Genomic DNA, 27,654 nt, shown 5'->3' with positions numbered 1-27,654 from the left:
TTTTGTTTTCTATTATTATTTGAATTTATTTTATTTTATTTTTTTTTTTTTTTTTTTTTTTTTTATTATACTTTAAGTTCTAGGGTACATGTGCATAACGTGCAGGTTTGTTACATATGTATACTTATGCCATGTTGGTGTGCTGCACCCATCAACTCGTCAGCACCCATCAATTCATCATTTATATCATGTATAACTCCCCAATGCAATCCCTCCCTCCTCCCCCCTCCCCCCTCCCCATGATAGACCCCAGTGCGTGATGTTCCCCTTCCCGAGTCCAAGTGATCTCGTTCAGTTCCCACCTATGAGTGAGAACATGCGGTGTTTGGTTTTCTCTTCTTGTGATAGTTTGCTAAGAATGATGGTTTCCAGCTGCATCCATGTCCCTACAAAGGACGCAAACTCATCCTTTTTTATGGCTGCATAGTATTCCATGGTGTATATGTGCCACATTTTCTTAATCCAGTCTGTCACAGATGGACATTTGGGTTGATTCCAAGTCTTTGCTATTGTGAATAGTGCCGCAATAAACATACGTGTACATATGTCTTTGTAGTAGACTAATTTATAATCCTTTGGGTATATACCCAGTAGTGGGATGGCTGGGTCATATGGTACATCTAGTTCTAGATCCTTGAGGAATTGCCATACTGTTTTCCATAATGGTTGAACTAGTTTACAATCCCACCAACAGTGTAAAAGTGTTCCTATTTCTCCACATCCTCTCCAACACCTGTTGTTTCCTGACTTCTTAATGATTGCCATTCTAACTGGTGTGAGATGGTATCTCATTGTGGTTTTGATTTGCATTTCTCTGATGGCCAGTGATGATGAGCATTTTTTCATGTGTCTGTTGGCTGTATGAATATCTTCTTTTGAGAAATGTCTGTTCATATCCTTTCCCCACTTTTTGATGGGGTTGTTTGTTTTTTTCTCGTATATTTGTTTGAGTTCTTTGTAGATTCTGGATATTAGCCCTTTGTCAGATGAGTAGGTTGCAAAAATTTTCTCCCATTCTGTAGGTTGCCTGTTCACTCTGATGGTAGTTTCTTTTGCTGTGCAAAAGCTCTTTAGTTTAATTAGATCCCATTTGTCAATTTTTGCTTTTGCTGCCGTTGCTTTTGGCATTTTAGACATGAAGTCCTTGCCCATGCCTATGTCCTGAATGGTACTACCTAGATTTTCTTCTAGGGTTTTTATGGTATTAGGTCTAACATTTAAGTCTCTAATCCATCTTGAATTAATCTTCGTATAAGGGGTAAGGAAAGGATCCAGTTTCAGCTTTCTACTTATGGCTAGCCAATTTTCCCAGCACCATTTATTAAATAGGGAATCCTTTCCCCATTTCTTGTTTCTCTCAGGTTTGTCAAAGATCAGATGGCTGTAGATGTGTGGTATTATTTCTGAGGACTCTGTTCTGTTCCATTGGTCTATAGCTCTGTTTTGGTACCAGTACCATGCTGTTTTGGTTACTGTAGCCTTGTAGTATAGTTTGAAGTCAGGTAGCGTGACGCCTCCAGCTTTGTCCTTTTGACTTAGGATTGTCTTGGCAATGCGGGCTCTTTTTTGGTTCCATATGAACTTTAAAGCAGTTTTTTCCAATTCCGTGAAGAAAGTCATTGGTAGCTTGATGGGGATGGCATTGAATCTATAAATAACCTTGGGGAGTATGGCCATTTTCACGATATTGATTCTTCCTATCCATGAGCATGGTATGTTCTTCCATTTGTTTGTGTCCTCTTTGATTTCACTGAGCAGTGGTTTGTAGTTCTCCTTGAAGAGGTCCTTTACATCCCTTGTAAGCTGGATTCCTAGGTATTTTATTCTCTTTGAAGCAATTGTGAATGGAAGTTCATTCCTGATTTGGCTCTCTGCTTGTCTGTTGCTGGTGTATAAGAATGCTTGTGATTTTTGCACATTAATTTTGTATCCTGAGACTTTGCTGAAGTTGCTTATCAGCTTAAGGAGATTTTGGGCTGAGACGATGGGGTTTTCTAAATATACAATCATGTCATCTGCAAACAGGGACAATTTAACTTCTTCTTTTCCTATCTGGATACCCTTGATTTCTTTCTCTTGCCTGATTGCCCTAGCCAGAACTTCCAACACTATGTTGAATAGGAGTGGTGAGAGAGGGCATCCCTGTCTTGTGCCAGTTTTCAAAGGGAATTTTTCCAGTTTTTGCCCATTCAGTATGATATTAGCTGTGGGTTTGTCATAAATAGCTCTTATTATTTTGAGGTACGTTCCATCAATACCGAATTTATTGAGCGTTTTTAGCATGAAGGGCTGTTGAATTTTGTCAAAAGCCTTTTCTGCATCTATTGAGACAATCATGTGGTTCTTGTCTTTGGTTCTGTTTATATGCTGGATTACGTTTATTGATTTGCGAATGTTGAACCAGCCTTGCATCCCAGGGATGAAGCCCACTTGATCATGGTGGATAAGCTTTTTGATGTGCTGCTGAATCCGGTTTGCCAGTATTTTATTGAGTATTTTTGCATCAATGTTCATCAGGGATATTGGTCTAAAATTCTCTTTTTTTGTTGTGTCTCTGCCAGGCTTTGGTATCAGGATGATGTTGGCCTCATAAAATGAGTTAGGGAGGATTCCCTCTTTTTCTATTGATTGGAATAGTTTCAGAAGGAATGGTACCAGCTCCTCCTTGTACCTCTGGTAGAATTCAGCTGTGAATCCATCTGGTCCTGGACTTTTTTTGGTGGGTAGGCTATTAATTGTTGCCTCAATTTCAGAGCCTGCTATTGGTCTATTCAGGGATTCAACTTCTTCCTGGTTTAGCCTTGGGAGAGTGTAAGTGTCCAGGAAATTATCCATTTCTTCTAGATTTTCTAGTTGATTTGCGTAGAGGCGTTTATAGTATTCTCTGATGGTAGTTTGTATTTCTGTGGGGTCAGTGGTGATATCCCCTTTATCATTTTTTATTGCATCTATTTGATTCCTCTCTCTTTTTTTCTTTATTAGCCTTGCTAGCGGTCTGTCAATTTTGTTGATCTTTTCAAAAAACCAACTCCTGGATTCATTGATTTTTTGGAGGGTTTTTTGTGTCTCTATCTCCTTCAGTTCTGCTCTGATCTTAGTTATTTCTTGCCTTCTGCTAGCTTTTGAATGTGATTGCTCTTGCCTCTCTAGTTCTTTTAATTGTGATGTTAGAGTGTCAATTTTAGATCTTTCCTGCTTTCTCTTGTGGGCATTTAGTGCTATAAATTTCCCTCTACACACTGCTTTAAATGTGTCCCAGAGATTCTGGTATGTTGTATCTTTGTTCTCATTGGTTTCAAAGAACATCTTTATTTCCGCTTTCATTTCGTTATGTACCCAGTAGTCATTCAGGAGCAGGTTGTTCAGTTTCCATGTAGTTGAGCGGTTTTGATTGAGTTTCTTAGTCCTGAGTTCTAGTTTGATTGCACTGTGGTCTGAGAGACAGTTTGTTATAATTTCTGTTCTTTTACATTTGCTGAGGAGTACTTTACTTCCAATTATGTGGTCAATTTTGGAATAAGTGCGATGTGGTGCTGAGAAGAATGTATATTCTGTTGATTTGGGGTGGAGAGTTCTATAGATGTCTATTAGGTCCGCTTGGTGCAGAGATGAGTTCAATTCCTGGATATCCTTGTTAACTTTCTGTCTCGTTGATCTGTCTAATGTTGACAGCGGAGTGTTGAAGTCCCCCATTATTATTGTATGGGAGTCTAAGTCTCTTTGTAAGTCTCTAAGGACTTGCTTTATGAATCTGGGTGCTCCTGTATTGGGTGCATATATATTTAGGAGAGTTAGCTCTTCCTGTTGAATTGATCCCTTTACCATTATGTAATGGCCTTCTTTGTCTCTTTTGATCTTTGATGGTTTAAAGTCTGTTTTATCAGAGACTAGGATTGCAACCCCTGCTTTTTTTTGTTCTCCATTTGCTTGGTAGATCTTCCTCCATCCCTTTATTTTGAGCCTATGTATGTCTCTGCATGTGAGATGGGTCTCCTGAATACAGCAGACTGATGGGTCTTGACTCTTTATCCAGTTTGCCAGTCTGTGTCTTTTAATTGGAGCATTTAGTCCATTAACATTTAAGGTTAATATTGTTATGTGTGAACTTGATCCTGCCATTATGATATTAACTGGTTATTTTGCTCGTTAGTTGATGCAGTTTCTTCCTAGCCTCGATGGTCTTTACATTTTGCCAAGTTTTTGCGATGGCTGGTACCGGTTGTTCCTTTCCATGTTTAGGGCTTCCTTCAGGGTCTCTTGTAAGGCAGGCCTGGTGGTGACAAAATCTCTAAGCATTTGCTTATCTGTAAAGGATTTTATTTCTCCTTCACTTATGAAACTTAGTTTGGCTGGATATGAAATTCTGGGTTTAAAATTCTTTTCTTTAAGAACGTTGAATATTGGCCCCCACTCTCTTCTGGCTTGTAGAGTTTCTGCCGAGAGATCTGCTGTTAGTCTGATGGGCTTCCCTTTGTGGGTGACCCGACCTTTCTCTCTGGCTGCCCTTAAGATTTTTTCCTTCATTTCAACTTTGGTGAATCTGGCAATTATGTGTCTTGGAGTTGCTCTTCTGGAGGAGTATCTTTGTGGCGTTCTCTGTATTTCCTGAATTTGAATGTTGGCCTGCCCTACTAGGTTGGGGAAGTTCTCCTGGATGATATCCTGAAGAGTGTTTTCCAACTTGGTTCCATTTTCCCCCTCACTTTCAGGCACCCCAATCAGACGTAGATTTGGTCTTTTTACGTAATCCCATACTTCTTGCAGGCTTTGCTCATTTCTTTTTCTTCTTTTTTCTTTTGGTTTCTCTTCTCGCTTCATTTCATTCATTTGATCTTCAATCGCTGATACTCTTTCTTCCAGTTGATCGAGTCGGTTACTGAAGCTTGTGCATTTGTCACGTATTTCTCGTGTCATGGTTTTCATCTCTGTCATTTCGTTTATGATCTTCTCTGCATTAATGAGTCTAGCTGTCAATTCTTCCACTCTTTTTTCAAGATTTTTAGTTTCTTTGCGCTGGGTACGTAATTCCTCCTTTAGCTCTGATAAGTTTGATGGACTGAAGCCTTCTTCTCTCCTCTCGTCCAAGTCATTCTCTGACCAGCTTTGATCCGTTGCTGGTGATGGGCTGCGCTCCTTTGCAGGGGGAGATGCGCTCTTATTTTTTGAATTTCCAGCTTTTCTGCCCTGCTTCTTCCCCATCTTTGTGGTTTTATCTGTCTCTGGTCTTTGATGGTGGTGACGAACTGATGGGGTTTTGGTATAGGTGTCCTTCCTGTTTGATAGTTTTCCTTCTGACAGTCAGAAGGACTCTCTGTTGGTCTGTTGGAGATTGCTTGAGGTCCACTCCAGACCCTGTTTGCCTGGGTATCAGCAGCAGAGGTTGCCGAAGATAGAATATTGCTGAACAGCGAGTGTACCTGTCTGATTCTTCCTTTGGAAGTGTCCTCTCAGGGGTGTACTCCACCCTGTGAGGTGTGGGGTGTCAGACTGCCCCTAGTGGGGGATTTCTCCCAGCTAGGCTACTCAGGGGTCAGGGACACACCTGAGCAGGCAGTCTGTCCGTTCTCAGATCTCAACCTCCGCGTTGGGAGATCCGCGGCTCTCCCCAAAGCTGTCAGACAGAGTCGTTCGCGTCTGCACCGGCTCCCGCTACTTCCCCTGTTGGTCTTCAGCTGTGCGCTGTCCCCAGAGGTGGAGACTACAGAGACAGGCAGGCTTCCTTGAGCTGCTGTGAGCTCCACCCAGTTCGAGCTTCCCAGCGGCTTTGTTTACCTACTTAAGCCTCAGCAATGGCGGGCGCCCCTCCCCCAGCCTCGCTGCTGCCTTGCGGATAGATCGCGGCAGACTGCTGTGTTAGCAGTGAGGGAGGCTTCGTGGGCGTGGGACCCTCCCGGCCAGGTGTGGGATATATTCTCCTGGAATGCCTGTATGCTTACAGCGCAGTATTGGGGTGGGAGTTACCCGATTTTCCAGGTGTTGTGTGTCTCAGTTCCCCTGGCTAGGAAAACGGATCCCCTTCCCCCTTGCGCTTCCAGGTGAGGCGATGCCTCGCCCTGCTTCAGCTCTCGCTGGTCAGGCTGCAGCAGCTGACCAGCACCGATTGTCCGGCACTCCCTAGTGAGATGACCCCAGTACCTCAGTTGAAAATGCAGAAATCACCGGTCTTCTGTGTCGCTCGCGCTGGGAGTTGGAGACTGGAGTTGTTCCTATTCGGCCATCTTGCTCCGCCCCCTATTTTAATAATCTTAATAGTACAGGTTTATTTTAGGAAAGAGATAGAATATTGCTTTTTTTATTTTTGTATCCTGAAACCTGATCTTCATATATGATCTATTTTATAATGTCCAGAAAACACTGTTAATACAAAGGTAATGTGGGCAACAGAAATCCTGACTCAACCCTATCTCTGATCATAATTCACCTCTTACCCCCTAGAATGAGTTTCACCCTCTAGAGTCTCAGAGAAGAAGTCTGACTCCCAGAGAAGTTGGGTTTCAGGGATTCCTATCTTATATAGAGTACTTTTACACTTCGAGTTTGCTCTTTCAATGTGCCTAAATAAAACCATAAGTTCTGTCTCAAAATGTCTTCTCTATTGTAATTATCTGGGTGTTTCTCCAGGAATCAAGCACATAGTAGATAATCAATGAATATTTACAGTCAAGAAGAACAAATGAAATAAAATAATTGAGATTTAGAGATAGAAGTAGCTAAGAAATTATTGTCTAATTATCTACCTCAATCCCATAGAGTCACATTTAAATTATTTATTATCTTTTTACGATATGACTAATGCTAGATATTTTTGGAAGTGCCTCTTCCACTTAGTATTTCTGCGACCCCCAATCTCAGTAGTCTTCTGTGAGGTGAGAGGTTGGGCTGGTTAATCTTTTAGATTCCTTCCAGCGTCGGGTTCCAAGAAGCTTAGTTCATTGAGCTGAGTGATAATGTTATCTCCAAATTCTTTTTCACTTGGAAGGCATAACCAGAAAAGTTATTTTAGTTGGTGAGAAGGAAAGATGAGTATCTGAGTATATGAATATGTTAAATAAAAATATCAGTTTTTTTCTTGCCACTAATAGCCTTTTGCTCCTTTCATCACTTTGAAGCAAAGCTTAAATGAAAGGGTAGCAATGATTTAACTTTTGAGTAAGTTCATAGTATCTTTAATTTTTTCCAAAGATGACAAAAAATGAATTTGGATAAGGCATAAGGATGGTGAATTTTTGTCAACATTTAGAAACACCATCTCTGCACTGTAACCTTAGTCATTCTTATTATTTGCAACTAGTGATTAGCTTTCTGTTTGCTAGAAGTGTGAAGAATCAGATAGGAAAATTCTTTACCATTGGAAAAAATGGTTTATTAATTGTGATTGCACAGAAACAAAGACATTTTATGGTGCTGTTTCACCTGTCAAGTGTAAAAATGGGCATATGGATGGGTGAGTGCAATTGGTCACCATTGTGTTAAAGAGGCCAAGGTCAAAGTTTGAAATCCAATATGAGCCAGTCAGCTCTGCTCTCATCTGCCCTGCCAACCACCTGACAAACAGGAACCTAAATGGAAGTCAGACCCTGTTCATGGGATGTCAGTTATGACTTCACATATGATGAATGGCAAAAAGGAGGTCACCAAGTCCACTCTGTTTTGTCTGCTTTGAGTTCGTGACTTCTTTATATGCAAGTGCAATTTAATTCAACCAATATAAATTGCTTTAGTGTGCTAACAACCATGTGTTAAGTAAAGGGTTTATCTTGACGGCATAATATATACCTATTCTGGAGGAGCTTAAAGTCTTGAATGGAAAGAGAAACTCAGGAATAGTGAATAAATCAAATCAAAATAAACTGCAAATAGTATAGAACAGTAAATATCTACAGTATTTTACTATCGGTTAAATACCTACAGTAGTATTTTACACTCACATTTTCTTGAAATAATTTTATTCAAACTATTCATACACACATTCATCATCAGTGATTTCATTTCCAGAGCAACTTTTTGAGTCAACCTGTGTTTGTCTATAGCAGATTGTCTTCACTTCCAACTAAGCTGTTTGTTATATCAGCCTAAAAGTAGAATCTGTGTATGATTCTGTCCCTGGAAATGTTTCCCTGTGCATGAATACCCATTTTTGTAACATTAGTACCTTAGGTCAGTTCTCTTCCTTCTCCCTTTCATTCTGCCTGGGTACATTTTTTATCTTTACAATGCAGTCATTTACCATATTGCTTTTTAAAATGAACTTTAGAAAATTGATTTTCAATAATATTCAGTACTTGGAAGAGTGAAATTATATTCTTAGGAATAATGATCAAAACTTTCTCTGTGTTTTGAAAACATTCGTATTTTAATCCATATTTATCTGACCCTACTCCTTCAACTTTTCTGCTTGTTCCTTTACTTCTCTGTATCCACCTAAATTCTCTATTTGCCTGACTTACTCCAGAGAATGATCTAAGACTTAACTAAGGCATGTACACTTATTTTTTCCTCAACAACTTGATTATTTTGTCCTGAAAACAATGCTACTAAGTGAAAAGTGGTGAAATTTTTTAAAAAATCTTTTTTTGTGTGTATTGGAAAGATTATGATCCATTGTATCCCAATACCAGATACTCTAGTAGTTTTTACAGGCTAAAAGATTTTGCAATGTAACAATAAAGTCAAGTTCATGTAAACAAAACATACATTTGCTAGTAAAAGAAAGTAGGTGGTTTATAAAATGAAATGCACTGAACATTTACTGTATACACTAAATGATGAAGACAAAAGGTGGTGAGTATTGGGGATGAAAGGGTTTGAGGGAAAAGGTCTTGAATGTAGATTCTTTACACTGTTTCCTTATTAATTCTTCAAACTTAATAAGGATGATGTGTATCTTGAATTTAACTATACTTAAAATAGTGTAGCACAGGACAATCACCATTTAGGGAAAATAAATGCTAAACACAAGAGTGCTTTGAAGCCTATGGAAAAAGCGAATGTGCACATTTTCTATGAAGAGCCATAGAAAATTCAAACGTTTCATCCCACTCACTTTACACACCCAAAGAAAAATGTTTTGAGTTCCTCTAAATGTGGCACACAATTTGTATTTGTTCCATATGATAATCTCTGGCTACAGACTTTTATCTTGAGTAAAGATGTGTATCTTTGCCTGAAATTATAATTTCAAACTATTATTTCTTGGAGCATATTCATTTAGAGTGTTTTTGGATGAAAAAAAATTATGAGAAAAAGGAATCTGAAAAGCGGTACAGCTTCTTAGGAGGTATTATGAAAATTTACTGTTTAGTAGTCATGTGAGGTAAATCTTTATTTCCAGTCCTAGACATCATCTTTGGACACTTGGCCTAGGTGAGGTGCTCCTTTCCTTTATTCTCCTCTGTGTAGAGCTTTTCCATCTCTTTCAGCGTTGATTTTAATGATCTTTTTGGTGTATTTCCCCTACTGTATTGTAAGATTTTTTAGTTGAAAGAACATGATATTTTTGCCTCTGACAGTTAACCCTGTACCTGGTCCAGAGTTCTTGATAAACAAAAGCATTAAGTCTGCTTGTTCACTTTAACTACTTGCCTCCAGTTGAAGGCAGGTTTCTGTGTTACTTGCTCAATAGATTGCTGGAAGTGGCTGCCTGTCTTAAGTTACCTCAATAGCAATCGATAGATCATTTCGTGTCTGAGAGAACATTTCTCTCTATCAAAATTATGTCTGATAACTTGGGTAGAAAAGTACTCCACTGGCCGGGTGCGGTGAGTCATGCCTGTAATCCCAGCACTTTGGGAGGCTGAGGTGGGCAGATCACTTGAGGTCAGGAGTTCAAAAGTAGCCTGACCAACATGGTGAAACGTTGTCTCTACTAAAAATACAAAATTAGCTGGGTGTGGTGGCACACGCCTGTAATTCCAGCTACTCAGGAGGCTGAAGAGGAGAATTGCTTAAACCCGGGAAGCAGAAGTTGCAGTGAGCGGAGATCGTGCCATTGCACTCCAGCCTCGGCAACAAGAGAGAAACTCTGTCTCAAAAATATAAAAAAAGAAAAGTACTCCACTGATCAACTTTTTACCTTTTTAATATTTGAATTTGCCTAAGTTTCAGCTGGAGTAGGATATGGGTGTCTCTTTGTAGTGATCTGAGACTATTTGCTCTGGGTACTGGATGATTTTCTCTTCCACTTGAAAATGAAAGCATCTGACAGACTTTGTTAGGCCATGTGTCAGCAATGTTATTCATGGGGAAAGTCTTCCAAATGACATGCCTGTCTCTGAGGGCATTTGTCTGGAGTATGTGTTATGTCTTTAGATGCCTCAAGTTCACACATTAAAGGCATTAGTTCAATCATATATTGTTGCAGGTCCATAGGCTCAATGCCAGGAATAAGTCACTCTCTGGGAAACGAACATTTTCACTCTTCTTCTGTAGGTTTTACAATGCACTTACAACCAATACAAGAGAAAAAACATCCCATTTTCTTTAAAAAAAAAAAAAAAAGATTCACCTTGCTCTGATTTCTTTATGAACTGACAGTCAGTAAGTTCTCTTAGAGACTTTAACATCAGCTAAGAAATTGTGCCTGGAAAAACATCCCGACTATCTTCTGACAGGCCTTGATCCACACTCAGTAACCCCTCAAAACATCAGTTTTGATATGACAATATGTTGATGTCTAGTGTAGAGACATCACTATTAACATGTGCCATACAGTATTTTTAATAATGAAAATGGATTAAAGACACTGCTCTCTTTCCACCTTCTATGACAGCTGACAGTTATTAGAAAGACGAGTGTCTGGAGGTGGCAATCATGATCCTTGAACAGCTTGCCTCTTTACATTTCTGCTAATATAACCTTAGCTTCACTAGCACTGTGCCCAGCCCTCAGAGAAATGAACATTTGATGGGTCATCATTTCAGTTTTAGCAAGAACACAAGGACATTTTTGGTGGAGGTAAGTGCAAATGGATACATACGCAAGGTGTTGTACTTCTGATTTGGACTTACTCCTGCATATCATACAACAAAATAATGGTGGTCAACGTGTATTGATCATTTACATATCAGGAGTTGTTCTAAGCAATATAAGGATGTGGATCCAATTCTAAAGCAATTCTATAGGGAACATACTTTATTATTATAATTGGCATTGTTCATATGAGGAAATTGAAGCATAGAAAAATGAAATAAATTTGCTAAGATCCACACTTAGTGAGTAGTAAATAGGGACTTTCAGATTGCAGAGTCCACATTCTCAAAGTACTATACCACACTGTCTAGTGCAATGATATCTCACTTGAAGAGTGAGATGGTTTAGCTTTGTATTCTTTAGCATACAAGGCTGCTATTTTCATAGGGAAAGCATGAACATATACCTATCCTTTAAATATTTTTCTTTTCAGATGAATAAGTTGTACACATGTGAAGTCTAACAATATCTTTTTTGCAGCCAGTTAGTCTAGCTAACTGAGTTAGCCAGTTAGTCTGGAGATTTAGATTAAAGAAAAAAAAAAATAACAGCATGTTAACAACGGGCATAAAATCTCTCTTAATGTTTCTTCTTATAAAACTCAATCAATGTCAAAAAAACAAAACAAAACAAAGAACACCATGCTAACTGGGGAGGAGATGAAAGCATTCTTTTAAAAAGTCAGGTAGAAGACAATGTACAAAATTACCACTTATTCAATCTTGCATTGAGTTTGTAGGCAGCCCAATAAAAAACAAGCAGGGAAGGATTGAAAAAGAAGAAATCAAACAAAATGAGATTTTTAGAAAAATAGAAGAGGATAACTATACAGCTGGATATAAGATCAATGAACAGCAATTGAAAAATAATTTTAAAAACTATTTTAAATAACAAATAGTAAAGCATATTATGTGCTGTTAATTGGCTGAACTATGTTTTTCCTCAAATTCTACACCCATGAAGTTCTGTACCCCTGTACCTCAGAATGTGCCTGCATTTGGAGATAGAGTGTTTACAGAGGTAATTAGGATTAAATGAGGTCATATGGATAAGCAATATGACTGTGTTTTTATAAGAGAAGAAGATTAAGACACAGAGATGCAAAGAGGAAAGACTTTGTGAAGACAAAGGGAGAAGATGACTGTCACGAGCCAAAGAATGAGGCCTCAGAATGAAACAGGCTGGGCTGACACCTTGATCTTAGAGGAAATAAATTTTTGTTGTTTAAGCCACCTGTTCTTTGGTACTTTGCTATGGCAGACCTAGAAAACTAATACAAGTGCCTAGCAGTAAATCTAATAAACAATGCATACATGCAATTTTTTTTATATATACATCAAGTCCTAGGCTACATGTGCACAATGTGCAGGTTTGTTACATAGTTATACATGTGCCATGTTGGTTTGATGTACCTATGAACTCGTCATTTACATTAGATATTTCTCCTAATGCTGTCCCTCCCCCAGCACTCCCATCCCCTGACAGGCCCTGATGTGTGACGTTCCCTTCCCTGTCTCCATGTGTTCTCACTGTTCACCTCCCACTTATGAGTGAGAACATGTGGTGTTTGGTTTTCTTACAATGTGATAGTTTGCTTACAATGATGGTTTCCAGCTTCATCCATGTCCCTGCAAAGGATATGAACTCATCCTTTTTTATGGCTGCATAGTATTTCATGGTGTATATTTGCCACATTTCTTAATCAGTCTATCATTGATGGACATTTGGGTCGTTTTCAAGTCTTTGCTATTGTGAATAGTGCCACAATAGACATACATGTGCAGCATACATGCAAGTTTTTGAAAAACATTAAATTACTTCTAAGTAAGTTATGATTCCTTGTTGAATAGATAGGCTTAGTATCAATTATCAGTATCCCCTAAATATCATTCTCTGTAAATAATTTAGAGATTTAGTATAACTCCAGTAAAATCCTAATACAATTGATCAGGGAAATGCAGATCAAAACCACAGTGTGATACTACCTTACTCCTGCAAGAATGGCCATAATCAAACAATCAAAAAACTGTAGATGTTGGCATGGATGCAGTGACAGGGGCACACTTCTACACTGTTGGTGAATGTAAACTGGTATATCCACTGTGTAAAACAGTGTGGAGATTCCTTAAAGAACTAAAAATAGAACTACCATTTGATCCAGCAATCCTACTACTCGGTATCTACCCAGAGGAAAAGAAGTCATGATACGAAAAAGATGCTTGCAAGCATGTGTTTATAGCAGCACAATTTGCAATTGCAAGATCATGGAATCAACCCAAACGCCCATCAATCAATGAGTGGATAAAGAAACTGTGATATATATATATATATGTGTGTGTGTGTGTGTGTGTGTGTGTGTGTATGTATATATATACACACACAATGAACTACTACTCAACCATAAAAATGAATGTATTAATGGCATTTGCAGCAACCTAGATGAGATTGGATACTACTATTCTAAGTGAAGTAACTCAGAAATGGGAAACCAAATACTGCATGTTCTCACTGATATGGGGGAGCTAAGCTATGAGGACACAAAGGCATAAGAATCATACCATGGACTTTAGAGACTTGGGAGGAAGGATGGGAGGGGGATGCGGGATAAAAGACTACAAAGAGGGTGCAGTGTATACTGCTCAGGTGAGGGGTGCACCAATATCTCACAAATCATCTCTAAAGAACTTACTCATGTAACCAAATACCACCTGTACCCCCAATAACTTATGGAAAAATAAAAAATAAATAGAAAAGATCAGCCCCAGTCTTAACAAAATATCCCTTTTGAATGAGAACTCATTACTATCTTATGCCCTTAGGTGGACCTAAATATTCTTTCTATTGCTCAACACTCCACGAGCCATGAATACTTAATAGACAGTAACTGTCAGTCTCTCTACTCATCAGTGAAGTAAAAATAAAAATCATAGTGAGATAGCATTTAACAACTCTTTCAATTACCAAACATTAAGAAATTTTAGAATTATCAGGTGTTGGAGAAGTTAAAGATCAATGAAGGCCTTTTTATTTTTTTGCATTACTGGTAGGTATAAATTAGTATAGGCTGGTGCGGTAAATCACACCTGTAATCCTTGGGAGGCCAAGGCGGGCAGATCACTTGAGGTCAGGAGTTCAAGACAAGTCTGGTCATCGTGGTGAAACCCCATCTCTACTAAAAATACAAAAATTAGCCAGGCATGGTGGCGAGTGCCTGTAGTCCCAGCTACTTGGGAGGCAGAGGCAGGAGAATTGCTTGAACCCAGAAGGCAAAGGTTACAGTGGGCCGAGATTGTACCACTGCACTCCAGAGGGAAACTCTGTCTCAAAAAAAAAAAAAAGTATAATAAATTTGGAAAACAATGCAATTTAATTTTTAAAGTTGAATCTTTGCATTCACTACAGTTTTAATACTCTAGAGGTTTCAATTCTAGATACATTTCATGAGAAACCAAGGAGACAAACTGTTCTTAGCATCTATATTCATGATAACAAACACTAGAAACAACCCAAATACTCATAAACAAGATAATCATAATCATATTTAGTGCATTCACACAATGAAATATTAGAATGATTAAACATAGTAGAAAACTACACAGTAGAAAATGATCGATCTATTTTTCTACATCTGGGAAATCCCGAATGAATTTCAGTAGCTCGGTGAGAGAAAAAAATAGTGTCTCCAAAGACTCATACGGTATGCTATGCTTTCAAAACAAAGAAAAACAAAGGTTTTAAAACTGTACCTTTAGCTAGTAATATAGTGTTTCTTAACTTTGCTTCATGCTCTGTGGATTTTTTTTCATTTGGGAACTTACACAGTGAGGTAGGTAAGAGGCAAAATTTGGGATTTGGTAACCATGTCTTGCCAAAGTAACGCTCAGTTTAGAAATATTTGTTGGCATCATGTTCCAATCTGATTTACAGAGTTATCACCCAATTTCCAAAACGTGTAATTAGCTGATTCTGCCTTCAGTCCATTCTTGATAATACTTTAGTCTCTCGTTCATTACCTTACAGTTCAGTAATTTCTGTCTGTTTGTCCTTTCTTCTAACTCATTCTCCATCTCTGGATGCTGATGGAAGTGGGAAATATTAGTAGTAGTAGTATTTTGCATCTTCAAACAATACCTAACAATTTTTTGTATCTTAAAGCAATATCTAATAAAATTATTTCCATGCAGCACTGCAAAATAAATAAATGTTACAAGAATCTATTCATCAATTATCTGAGATCTGAATTTTTCAACTTTAAATAGAGCTATTTTGTGATAATAGCTACCATTTACTGAAAAATTATTATGTGTAGCTACTTTATACTTATTGTTTATAATTCTTATATTAATGATGCAGAGTAAGTATTAATTTTATCATCTTACAGAGGAAGAAATTGAGGTAAGACTTCCTTGCCAAAGGTCACATAGTAAGTAACTAAAACAGCTTTCCTTGACTCTATACGCTGTTATGCTTTCTGCCTTGAAAAGCCTTTCAAAAACTCGATTTTATTTTAATTTCCTTGACCACCATATTTTTAATGGTAATTATAGCAGAGCCAATAACCAGAGCTGTTTACAAACTGCCAGATGGTAGTGTTATGGAACTGAGAAAGGTATGAAATTGTAGTGTTCAATTAGATTTAAATTTTTGTAGCCAACAATCCAAACATAAAAACTTTGTTTAGTTTTTATGGGAATATAAAGGGAGTCTTTGAAGCAGAATTCAACAATGTAGGACAAATTCCCTCACTTATCTCTATGACATAGCCTCATGTCATTCAGGAGTAAACTTTCTCTTGTCTGAATTACTAAAGTTCTGATTTGTTTCACCATTTTTGTACATCTTACATATTTCTGATATTATAGTTATGTCTGAAAACAATCATGAAAGACATGGGTATATCTTACATTTCTTCATATTCCTTGTATACTGTATAAAAGAGCACTATGTATAGTGAATACTCAACATCAGCTGCATTAATTTATCCTCCACCATGATGGGCTAAGACAGAGACATCAATTCCCAGTACATAAATTTAAATGAGCTTATGCCACCTGGTATTGGGAAAGAGCATGATGATATTGGCTAATAGGGTTTAAGTCTCTTTTTTGTCATTTGCTAATTTGTTTAACTCAGCACCAACCTCTTGGAGCCTTAGTAACTTAGCATTGTTCAGAAGAATCATATTTCTTCATCTGTAAAATGATGGTAATATCAGTCCTACTTATTTCATAGGATAGCTCTATGGCTCCAATTATATATAATGCATGTGGAAGTGCTGCTATGCCATTTTAAGTGATTATGCTGGAGCCGGAATGTGGGAATGGCTAGTCAGTAAATTCATCTACACTGAACTTAATTAATTCCTCCTATAATCCTGATTACTGAGAGAATGACAAACCATCCTTGTGCTAATGGAGATGAAAGGTCTTGGGCAATGCCATACAGGGTGCTTCTAACAAAACTAAGGAACACATGCATGATTTCTGGCTTTGAATCATCCACTAACTTCCATCAAAATAAAATAGAGTAAAATGGCATTAAAATAGTGTTCACTTTATAATAATTTTGGGTGTCTATAAAGCAAGATTTTTATAGTACTGACTTTTTTGCATATGAAATTATCTTTTAATGTTACTAACCTCCACATAGACACTCTTAATTACTGCTATTAAATTCATGCATTTCAAAGAAGAAAAGCTTTCTTGTTACTCACTTTACATACTTAAAAATCACAACAATGTTGGAGGACAATTTCTGCAAACCCAAACTTAAAAGCTAAGATTTCAATCTTCTAGAAGAAAGCGAGTAAATAAATATCTTTATGACCTTGGAATAGAAATAGATTTCTTAGCAGGACAGAAAAAAGTGACAAATTACACTTCGTAAAGTTAAACATTTTGATCATCAAATGAAAAAACAAGCCAAAGGATATGGAAATATTAACAATATGTGTATCTGAGAAAACAATGTACATTTAGAATATATGAAGAATACTTATGACTCAATATTAACAGGATAATATAAAAATGATTAAGAGATGTGGATAGGCACTTTATGAAAGAGATATATAAGTGGCTAATAGGCACATGAAAATTTATTATTATCAGTGAAATGCAAACTAAAAACAAAATGAGATACCTCTTAGAATAGGTAAATTAAAAAGACCTAGAATACCAACCGTTGGTGGAGATATGATGCAACTGGACTCTCATAAATTACTTTGGTAAACAGCTTGACAGTTTCTTGTAGTTACCCGATGCCCCAGTAATCCAAACTGATTACACTAGAGAAATAAATGCATAAATCTACACAAAGACCTTCACGAGAATATTTGTAACATCTTCAATTTTATTAGCCAAAATCTGGAACCAACACAAATATCCATGAACAGGTGAGTGAATAAACACATTGTGATACAGTCATATGATGGAATACTTCTCAGCAATAAAAATAATGATTTATGTAAAAACTTGGATAGACATTTATGATTTATGTAAAATTATGATTTATGTAGACATAATGATTTATGTAAAAACTGCACAGACATTATGCTGAACACAAATCTACCACTGTTGTGGCAAAAAAAAATCAGACGAGTGATTATGCTGGAGAATCAGAAAAATGGGAAGAGGAAAGAGTGAAATTTCCGAAATGGTGGAAATATTATGCATTGTTCTATACCCATATTATTACTAATTCCCTAAGGGCTTGGATTTTAGAGTCAGTCCCAAATTTGCAATAATTGCAGTGTATACAATGAAAACAACCTATGCACAGTACTGATAAAATGCATCTACACTTCGATTAGGAAAATCTTTGTGGTCCTTGCTAAATTACAATGTTCAATAGAAGATCTTCATACCATTTGAAAACACAATTTTTCCAAGGTCAATTTTATGTAGCTGATACTATTTCAAAGCTATAGCTAAAGTCTTGTTTATTTGATGAAGTTACAAGACTCTTTACAATTTGAGCCATATAATCAAAATGTCTCTTGGTATTTAAGAAGTATCCTTCTTCACCCTTGATCAGTTGTCACCTTAATTAGTTTAAAGGTTATACTAGTATATTAATGTGGATAAATTTGATCTTAGAAAAATATACAATATCATGGATTAGAAAATAACTCTATTCAATGATATGGTAAAATATATACAATTAAATGTCAAAATATTTTTCTAAATTGATTATTGCTTCAAGAGGAACTTGTGTTACATTTTCTTGTAATGGAGTTGAAGTTCTTGACTATTTTTTTCCCTTAAATATAATTAAATATTTTGATTGGTCACAGTGACTCACGCCATAATCCCAGCATTTTGAGAGGCCAAGGCAGATGGATTACTTGAGGCCAGGAGTTTGAGACCAGCCTAGCCAACATACTGAAACCTCGTCTCTACTGAAAATAAAAGAAATTGCCAGGCATGGTGGTGCATGTCTGTAATCCCAGCTACTTGGGAGGCTGAGGCACGAAGATTGCTTGAACCCGGGGAGGCAGAGATTTCAGTGGGCTGAGATTGCACCACTGCACTCCAGCCTGGGTGGCAGAGTGAGACTTACTCTCTCTTTCTGTGTATGTGTGTGTGTGTGTGTGTGTGTATGTATAAAATTGAATTTTCTGTTTTATCAAGGAAGTCCATTGATATAGAAACCCTGTGATTTTGGAATCAAGGGAAGAATATATGGTTGCTTGTGAATACCACAGCTTATATACATGCATATTTATATCACCATCACTGCATATATACATGTGTGTACACACAAAAACATATATGTACACCACAGAAGTATACATACGACAGAGATTTTATGTTTAATTTTTGTTACTTAGATCAAGAAGATGGTCCTATTGAATGCACTGTTCAGTTATTTTTATAAAAATAAACTTATAGTCTAATATGTCAAAAATGGAGTTGTAAGCTACATTCCACCTCAGTATAACTCAACAAAATTTGTACGATGTAGAAGAAGTCTTAGAGAGAGATGTCCAGTTGCTGGTACATTTCCCAATAGCTAGGGCAGAGTTGGCAAAGAAAAAGAGCAGTTGTTGTAATTAACGGGACAGAGTTGATGCTGTAGTTGGCTTGAAATGTAATACGGAGACAGTTAGGCTTAGCTTTGAAAAATTGTATGGAAGTGATGCTTTGATGTTGGTGATAGTTCACTCAGATAATTCAACAAGATTTAATCAATTTAGTTCCCAAGTGACAAGAAATTGTTGAGGTAGAGTGACATGTCAATCACATAGCAGAGAGAAAGAAATTGAGGTCCAGATTTTATGTTTCTAGAATTATGTTACTTGAATGGCTATTTCTCATGGATAACCCAAAAATCAGCAGCTTGGCAACATTTTGAGCCCCGAAGTCACAACCCACAGTGGAAGAAATAGCTTGAATATGACTCTCTTCAATCACTAGTCTAAGCATTCTTGGTGATTAAGAGCTTTATCTCCCCTTCAAGCAAGAGAAAAAGAATATGACAAGTCAGAGGAATGTAACAAGATGTCAGTTGCCATTCTGAATGCTCTGGTTTGGGTTATGACTGGTCATTAATTTTGTTGTTGCCTGAAGATATATCTGCTAGTTAAGGTGTTCTTTTCAGAAAATCACTGTTCTCGTCTCCAATTCTTTAACTATTCCCCAGGGCAATTTAAGTATTTTTAAATAATATATTTATACCAAGAAGAGAGAAAAAAGCAACCATAGAATAGGGTCGTTGTTTGAGTTTGGGGAATCAGAACTTCCCTAAGTGGATGGAGGTATTTAAGGACTCTGCACATTTCCATTATCACGCTGCTGATAAAGACATACCCGAGATCGGGCAATTTACAAAAGAAAGAGGTTTAATTGTACTCACAGTTCCATGTGGCTGGGGAGGCCTCACAATCATGGTGGAGGGCAAAGAGGAGCAAGTCACATCTTACGTGGATGGTGGCAGGCAATGAAGCAGGCATGGGGCTGATGGCTGGCTGCTTTCTCAGTGCCGCTACAGCTTTCCACCCCTCCTCCCCAGATCCTAAAATGTCGATGAGAGCTGTTTGCTTTTTCAAGAGTAACTGTACTGGGCAATAGTTCAGAACTAAAAAGAATTTCTTAAGAAAGCTAACTGTCCTGGTCCTTGTGTTTTCCTTAGAAAGCTCTGTTGTCTCCAAAGGCTCCTGGAGGCCACAACTTCTATTACATTTCCTGCTATACCCCATTGGGGCAGAAGTTGCTAATAAAAACATGCTAGAATATTATTTTCAGCCCGTTTAAGGCCAGCATTTACCCTGGTCTAATAAACTGCATTTAAAAAAAAACCCAAGGCTATTTCAGACAAAAATAAAGTAAGAAAGGAAAGATAGTAATCAAACTCCATTTCTGAGTCTCTAGTCAAAATAATTTTATAATTTAGGATATTCATTCATATTTTAAGTTGTTTTGAGAGGAGAACATATTGTATTGTACCTAAACTTGTGTATTATTGGAAGGCCACTTGTTACCAGTATAGAATAAGCTCTTAATAACTTTAAAAAGTGAAACTTATGCTAAAGAAATTCTGAAATTAGAAGCTTTGACCTCCTGCTTGACAAGGCTTATTTCATGTCTGAATTGCTTATCTCACTTAGAATTCTGACTACAGGCAGAGAGGAGTCTATCTCGGATTGTGCACCTTCTCCATCAGTGAGCCCTCTGTCAGCACTGTATAAATAATTAATTATTATTAATAACCACCATCACCATCTTCTCTGTTTCTCTCCCCTGAATACACCCAGCACTTTTCTGATAAACTTCAGGAAGCAGGTTTATTATTTGGTTTCTGTGATAAATAGGAAGTGGCAAGCATGCCCAGGGTCACAGAAAATTTCCAATAATAGTGACTAGGTGGAGTGGCTTCTGAGCCACATAAAATCAAGTCTATTTGAAACTTAAACATTTTTCATTGACTTGAAAAATATAATTAGGCTATTTTGAGTTACAGGATTTATGAAGTGGCAAAACTTTAAATTCTGATTTTTAATCAGTCAGTAAATATTTGTTGAGTTCTTCTTGCTTGTTAGGTACCTCAGGAAACCCACTTAAAAGGAATGTCCTCTTTTCCTTGCTGTGCCTGCAACTAAGTTCACGCCAAGGAATGCTCTCTCTTCTCCCTTTTATGAACTCCCCCAAAGTGTAGCTATGGTCATCATTCCATCTTTTTGTTTGATTAAAAAAAAGATTCTTAGCATTGCTAAATACAAAAAAAAAAAAAATGCTAATTATATTGATGTATCTATTTTTCCTTCTATTTTTTCCAATTATATTTATGATTTATAATTATTTGGAGAAAAGATAAATACCAAGAGTTAATAAAATATCTGTTCTCCATTTGCCACCTGATATGGTCGGGCGGTGTCCCCACCCAAATCTCATCTTGAATTATGATTCCCATAATCCCCATGTGTCATGAGAGGTACCCAGTGGAAGGTAAGTGAATCATGGGAGCAGTTTCCCTTATGCTGTTGTCATGATAGTGACTGAGCTCTCATGAGATCTGACAGTTTTATAAGCATCTGGCATTTCCTCTGCTGGCACTCATTCTCTCCCCTGCCAACCTGTGAACAGGTGCCTTCCACCATGATTGTAAGTTTCCTGAGGCCTCCCCCAGCCATGTGGAACTGAGTCAATTAAACCTATTTTCTTTATAAATTACCCAGTCTCAGGTATTTCTTCATAGCAGTGTGAGATGGACTAAAATAGTAAATTGGTACCAGAGAGTGGGGTACAGAGAGTGGGGTGCTGCTATAAAGATACCTGAAAATGTGGGAGTGACTGCAGAACTGGGTAACAGGCAGAGATTGGAACAGTTTGGAGGGCTCAGAACAAGACAGCAAAATGTGGGAAAGTTTGGAACTTCCTGGAGACTTACTGAATGGCTTTGACCAAAATGCTGATAATGATATGAACAATGAAGGCCAGGCTGAGGTGGTCTCAGATGAAAATGAGAAACTTCTTGGGAACTGGAATAAAGGTCACTCTTGCTATGCTTTAGCAAAGAGACTGGCAGCTTTTTGCCCCTGCCCTAGAGAGCTGTGGAAGTTTGAACTTGAGAGATCTGATTTAGGGTATCTGGTTGAATAAATTTCTAAGCAACAAAGCATTGAAGAGGTTACATAAAAGTTGGGAAAATTTGCAACCTGATGATGCAGTAGAAAAGAAAAACCTGTTTTCTGGGCAGAAATTCAAACCCTCTGCAGAAATTCTCATAAATAACGAGGAGCCAAATGTTAATAACCAAGACAGTAGGGAAAATGTCTTCAGGGCATGTCAGAGATCTTCCTGGCAGCACTTCCCATAACAGATGCAGAGACGTAGAAGGGAAAAATGGTTTTGTGGGCAAGGCCCAGGGCCCTCTGGCTCTGTGCAGTCTAGGAATTTGGTGCTCTGTGTCCCAGCCATTCCAGCCATGTCTAAAAGGGGCCAAAGTACAGCTCGGGCCGTGGCTTCAGAGGGTGCAATCCCCAAGCATTGGAAGGTGTTGAGACTGGGGGTGCCCAGAAGTCAAGAAATGAGGTTTGGGAACCTCTGCCTAGATTTCAGAAGATGTATACAAATGGCTGGAGGTTTAGGCAGAAGTTTGCTGCAGGGGTGGAGCCCTCATGGAGAACTTCTGCTAAAGAAGTACAGAAGGGACATGTGGGGTCAGATCTCCCACACAGAGTCCCCACTGGGGCACTGCCTAGTGGATCTGTGAGAAGAGGGCCACCATCCTCCAGACTCCAGAATGGTAGACCAAGTAATAGCTTGCACCATGTACCTGAAGAAGTCACAGACACTCAATGCCAGCCCATGAAAGCCCCTGGGATGGGGGTACTATATTTTGCAAAGTTACAGGGACAGAGCTTCCCAAGGACATGGGAGCCCACCTCTTGCATTATGTGACACATGGAGTCCAAGGAGATCATTTTGGAACTTAAGGTTTAATGACTGCCTTATTGGATTTTGGACTTGCATGGGGCCTGTAGCCCCTTTGTTTTGGTCAATTTCTCCCATTTGGAATGAGTGTATTGACCCAATTTCTGTACCCATATTGTATCTAGGAGGTAAGTAACTTGCTTTTGATTTTACAGGCCCATAAGCAGAAGGAACTGACCTTGTCTCAGATGAGACTTTGGACTTGGACTATTGGGTTAACGCTAAAGTGAGTTAAGACTTTGGGGGACTATTGGGAAGGCATGATTGTGTTTTGAAATGTGAGGACATGATATTTGGCAGGGACGAGGTATAGAATGATATGGCTTTACTGTGGACCTATCCAAATCACACCTTGAATTGTAATTTCCATAATCCCCATGTGTAGTAGGAGGTACCCTGTGGAAGGTAATTCAATCACAGAGACAGTATCCCTCATGCTGTTCTCATGATAGTGAGTTCTCACGAGATCTGATTGTTTTATAAGCATCTGGCATTTCCCTGCTGAAACTCATTCTCTCTCCTGCTGCCCTGTGAAGAGGTGCCTTCCACCACAGCTGTAAGTTTCCTGAAGCCTCCCCAGCCATGTGGAACGCTGAGTCAATTAAACTTCTTTTCTCTATAAATTACCCAGTCTCAGGTATTTTTCACAGCAGTGTGAGAATGGATTAAAATACTGATATGGTTTGGCTCTGTATCCACACCCAAATCTCATCTTGAATTATAACTCCCTCAATTCCCACAGGTCATTGCAGGAACCTGGTGGGAGGTGATTGAATTATGGGGGTGGGTCCTTCCTATGCTATTCTCATGATAGTAAATGAGTCTCACGAGATCTGATGGTTTTGAAAAAACAGGAGTTCTTTGCCTGCCGCCATCCATGTAAGATGTGACTTGCTCCTCTTTGCCTTCCGCCATGATTGTGAGGCCTCCCCAGCCACGTGGAACTGTGAATCCAATTAAACTGCTTTCTTTTGTAAACTGCCCAATCTCAGGTATGTCTTTATCAGCAGCATGAAAACAGACTAATACAAATACCAACTCATCTAAAGAAACTGTAGAAATACTTCAATTGTGTGTATATGCATGTGTGTATCTGTATAGTCATTATCTAATGAAATGAAAAACACCTGAAAATAATAAAAATGAATAGAAAATTTACCGACTATTAAACTATGACAAAGCAGAAGAAGGTTCTTGTCCACACACCTTATATATCAAGAGGTGGTAACAGGGACAGAGTCTGAGGATTCAGAAGAATCTCTTAGCCCCTCTTCTACTACAACCTTCTAGAAGTAGTACTGGTGAGTTGACAATATCCTGTAAATCCTTATGAATAGCTGACATTTTCAAAAAAATTGTCTGAGTTGATTTTCTGTTTCCCCATTTCAGATGAGGGAGAGCAGAAACAGTTGGTGGGGAGATGTAGATGAAGCATTTGGGCTAAAGAACTGAGGCCTAAGACTATATAAAGAATTGGAAAGATTTGAACTCCAAGGGTGCCTTAGACATTTCACCCATCTTAGAGAGGACAGGGCCAAGTTCCATCAGCAAAAGGTGCATGTGCCTTCAAAAGAGCCTTTCCCCACCATCACTTCCCAGAACTATAGAACACAAGACTCCAGTTATAGCCAATGAGGCTGTGAAAGAGAATTTAAATATCCTATATCAGAAGAAATGAAAACTTTAATAAAGCATCTCATATTCAGTATGATCAGGATGAAAACAAATAGTATGATAATGTGGAAACAAAACGAACATAAAATCAACATCCAGGAGAAGAGTGGTGTAGAAAGCTTCTGAATAAAAGGCAACCTAAGAACATGTTTCTAAAAAGCCCCATGAGAGTATAAAATATTTTAATGAAAACATGAATCTAATAAAATACAGGATCAAATAAGAATATGAATATAATAAATCTTAAGATCAGAGACTAGATGATAAAACAACTACATAGATAAAAAGGAAAATAGCAGAGTCAAAGAAACAAATTGAGACCCCCCAAATAACACCAACACAGGACAATAAATTAGCAATAGCAAGGGACAGAGGAGACATGAAAGAATAAAATTGCATGCTGTGCTGGATATTTTCCATTTGGCTGTAATTGCATTGTATCCCCAGTGGCCTACCAGAATAAGATAATACAGCAAAGGTTTCTCATTCTGGGGCTTCTGATTGTGTTTAGCTAAAGGGACGTACCTGCAAAAGACTGGAGCAGGGTAAGAGAATGAGGTCTGGGTAGTTTTCCCTTTGGCCAGCTCCTCACAAGATCAGAGGATGAGAGTGGGCTGGCTGCCTGCCTTCTCCAAACCATAGGTCCCCTCTACTCTGCATATTCGCTGTCTTTGTCCTCCTCTCCCTCTACTTGCATCGCCTTCTCTCTCTCTGTATTTCTCTTTGAGTTTCTGTAACCACTCCCTTGCTTCACCACTTCAGATCTGGGGAAGGAAGAATTCTTCTTCCCACACTCCCTGTCACTGCACATCCCTTGGGGTTTTCCTATAATCTTCCCACACTTTTATAAACTTTATTTCTTGAACTGTCCCCAAATTACCAAATTTGGTTGTGCTGTTTCCCGACCAATAACACTGACAGAGAAGAAAGACGAGAAAAATAAAGTAAATAAAAAGCAATGATATTGTAACAATAGATACGATAACAGTTTAAAATAAGATTATTAAGCAATTACTTTGTGCCAGGTACTTTTGAAGGGCTTTATATCTTCACCTGACACAATCAACACAACAATAGGAAGTATCATTTTTATTTCTCTAATAAAAAGAGATTTTTAAAATTAGCTTTAAGAAGTTAAATTGCTCAGCGGTCACACAAATAGGAAACGGAGAAGCTGGGGCTTAAAGCTGGCCAGCTTGGCTCTAGTGCCAGTACTCTTCATCACTATATTCCATCACGTTCCTTTTTAGGTGTGTAGGGTGAAGACAGTCATGTAAAGGCTAAGTGATATTTCAGGATAACTCAGTGAATGAAGCAGAAAACGCATCAGTCAAAAATGTAACAAAGGAGTGATCCCTAAAATTAACAGTTGACTCTACAGCTTAAAAAGGCACGTTTTGTTCCAGGAAATTGGATTCAGATCAATGGATGCCAAGAATATCAGACCTTAAACGTAATAATAATTTTTTTTTTTTTTTTTTTTTTTGCCAGAGGGCCTTTTAGGAAATAATATCTCCTGCAGTGAAGAAACTTTTATGTACATTTCAGATTCTTTCAGTTTGACTTCCAGTTTTCTCCCCTTCTGTTTAATTCAGAAAGTAAAATGGTTGCCTTTTATTACAAAGTAGCATTTATGATATGATCAAAGATTCTAAAATTACTTATATCTATCTTTCTATGTATCTTCTACATATACATGAATAAGAGAATTTCTGAATTTATAATTGTCCAATGTTAATGCCAGTGGTGAATTTGTATACCTTACTTTTTTCTTTACAATGAGCATGAATAATTTTTATAAGAATAGCATTATTATTCATAACATAAAAGAATATATAATACATACATTTAAGAAAAGTTTTTAGCTGCAAATAGCAAAATTTTCTCTCTGTTACATACACATTTAAGTCTTTGTCTCTGGTAGGATTAAATGGATGTTCAAGGAAAGGGGTGATTTTATGTACATAGACTTGCTAACTCAGAGTTATTAAAGCAAGTATCTTTATAATTCTAGAAAATCAGACTGCCTTTCAATCTTTGAAACTAATCTATTAAACTTAATTTTTCTTTTAAGTCTAAGAATCTTGTAGGAGTTAAGAGTTGTCATTATAGGTTCAAATTCTCAACTATGATATATTCCGTATAGAATTATGAAGTATTGATCTACTTTTGTCCTGATTCCAAGTTGTTCTTTAGTTTTAATAAAAGACAAAAGTCCTTGCTTTCTTTTTCTATATATCAATGTTTTCTTTTTAATTTTTAGCTGAATGCTGAAGAAGGAAAAACCCAAGATATGAACAAGATAGATTTTATTTCATTAGTTTCCAATAGTCAATTTCTTTATTGGCCTTGGTAGGAATTGTGCAACATGCAGCTGATTTGCTACCTGTTACACAGAGAAGGATAATGGAAAAATATATTACTTCAGTTGCTTAGTATCAGAGCTGATCCCTGTGCTCACTGAAAAAAAATGCAGAAGGGAAGTTATCATTTTGTCCACTGACTTGATATCCTTAATTTTATGCTTTATTCATTCACAAACTGTATATACATATATATGATAAAGTGATTTATTAAAAGTTAATATTTATAAAGTTGAATGAGTCAAGTCAATTCAGTATTTTTGTATCTTATTCAAAACTATTGTGATTGCAGTTCAGCCAGAATATTCATTCAATTAATATATGTTGATTGAGCCCTTCATCCTCAGCAGGCATGCTGGGGGGATAGCGTTGAACAAGAGAACACTCTTGCTGCATGGCACTTACTTTCAGCAGGATAGAAAGCCAAACTAATTACTTGTGCTGCTTGAGAAAACTGGAAACACAAATGAAATTAAAATTATTGATCTTGTATAAATGTAACCAAATATTACATGAAAGGGGAGATACGGGCAAAGCAGATTTAAAACCAAACCTAAATTATATCATGACACAGAACAAATACAGAATATAAAGTAAAAGAAATAAACAACAGCAGCAGTGAAACCTTGATTTTGGATGACATCCTGTGTTAGAATTTATTTTGTGAGCTATTTCTTTGAAAGGCTCAGTTACAGTTATCTTAAACGTCATCATTGTAG

Source organism: Rhinopithecus roxellana, chromosome 6 (assembly GCF_007565055.1).
Source record: "Rhinopithecus roxellana isolate Shanxi Qingling chromosome 6, ASM756505v1, whole genome shotgun sequence".
NCBI classification, from domain to species: domain Eukaryota; kingdom Metazoa; phylum Chordata; class Mammalia; order Primates; family Cercopithecidae; genus Rhinopithecus; species Rhinopithecus roxellana.
The sequence above is the reverse complement of the archived record's forward strand: the minus strand, read 5'-3'. Positions refer to the sequence as shown.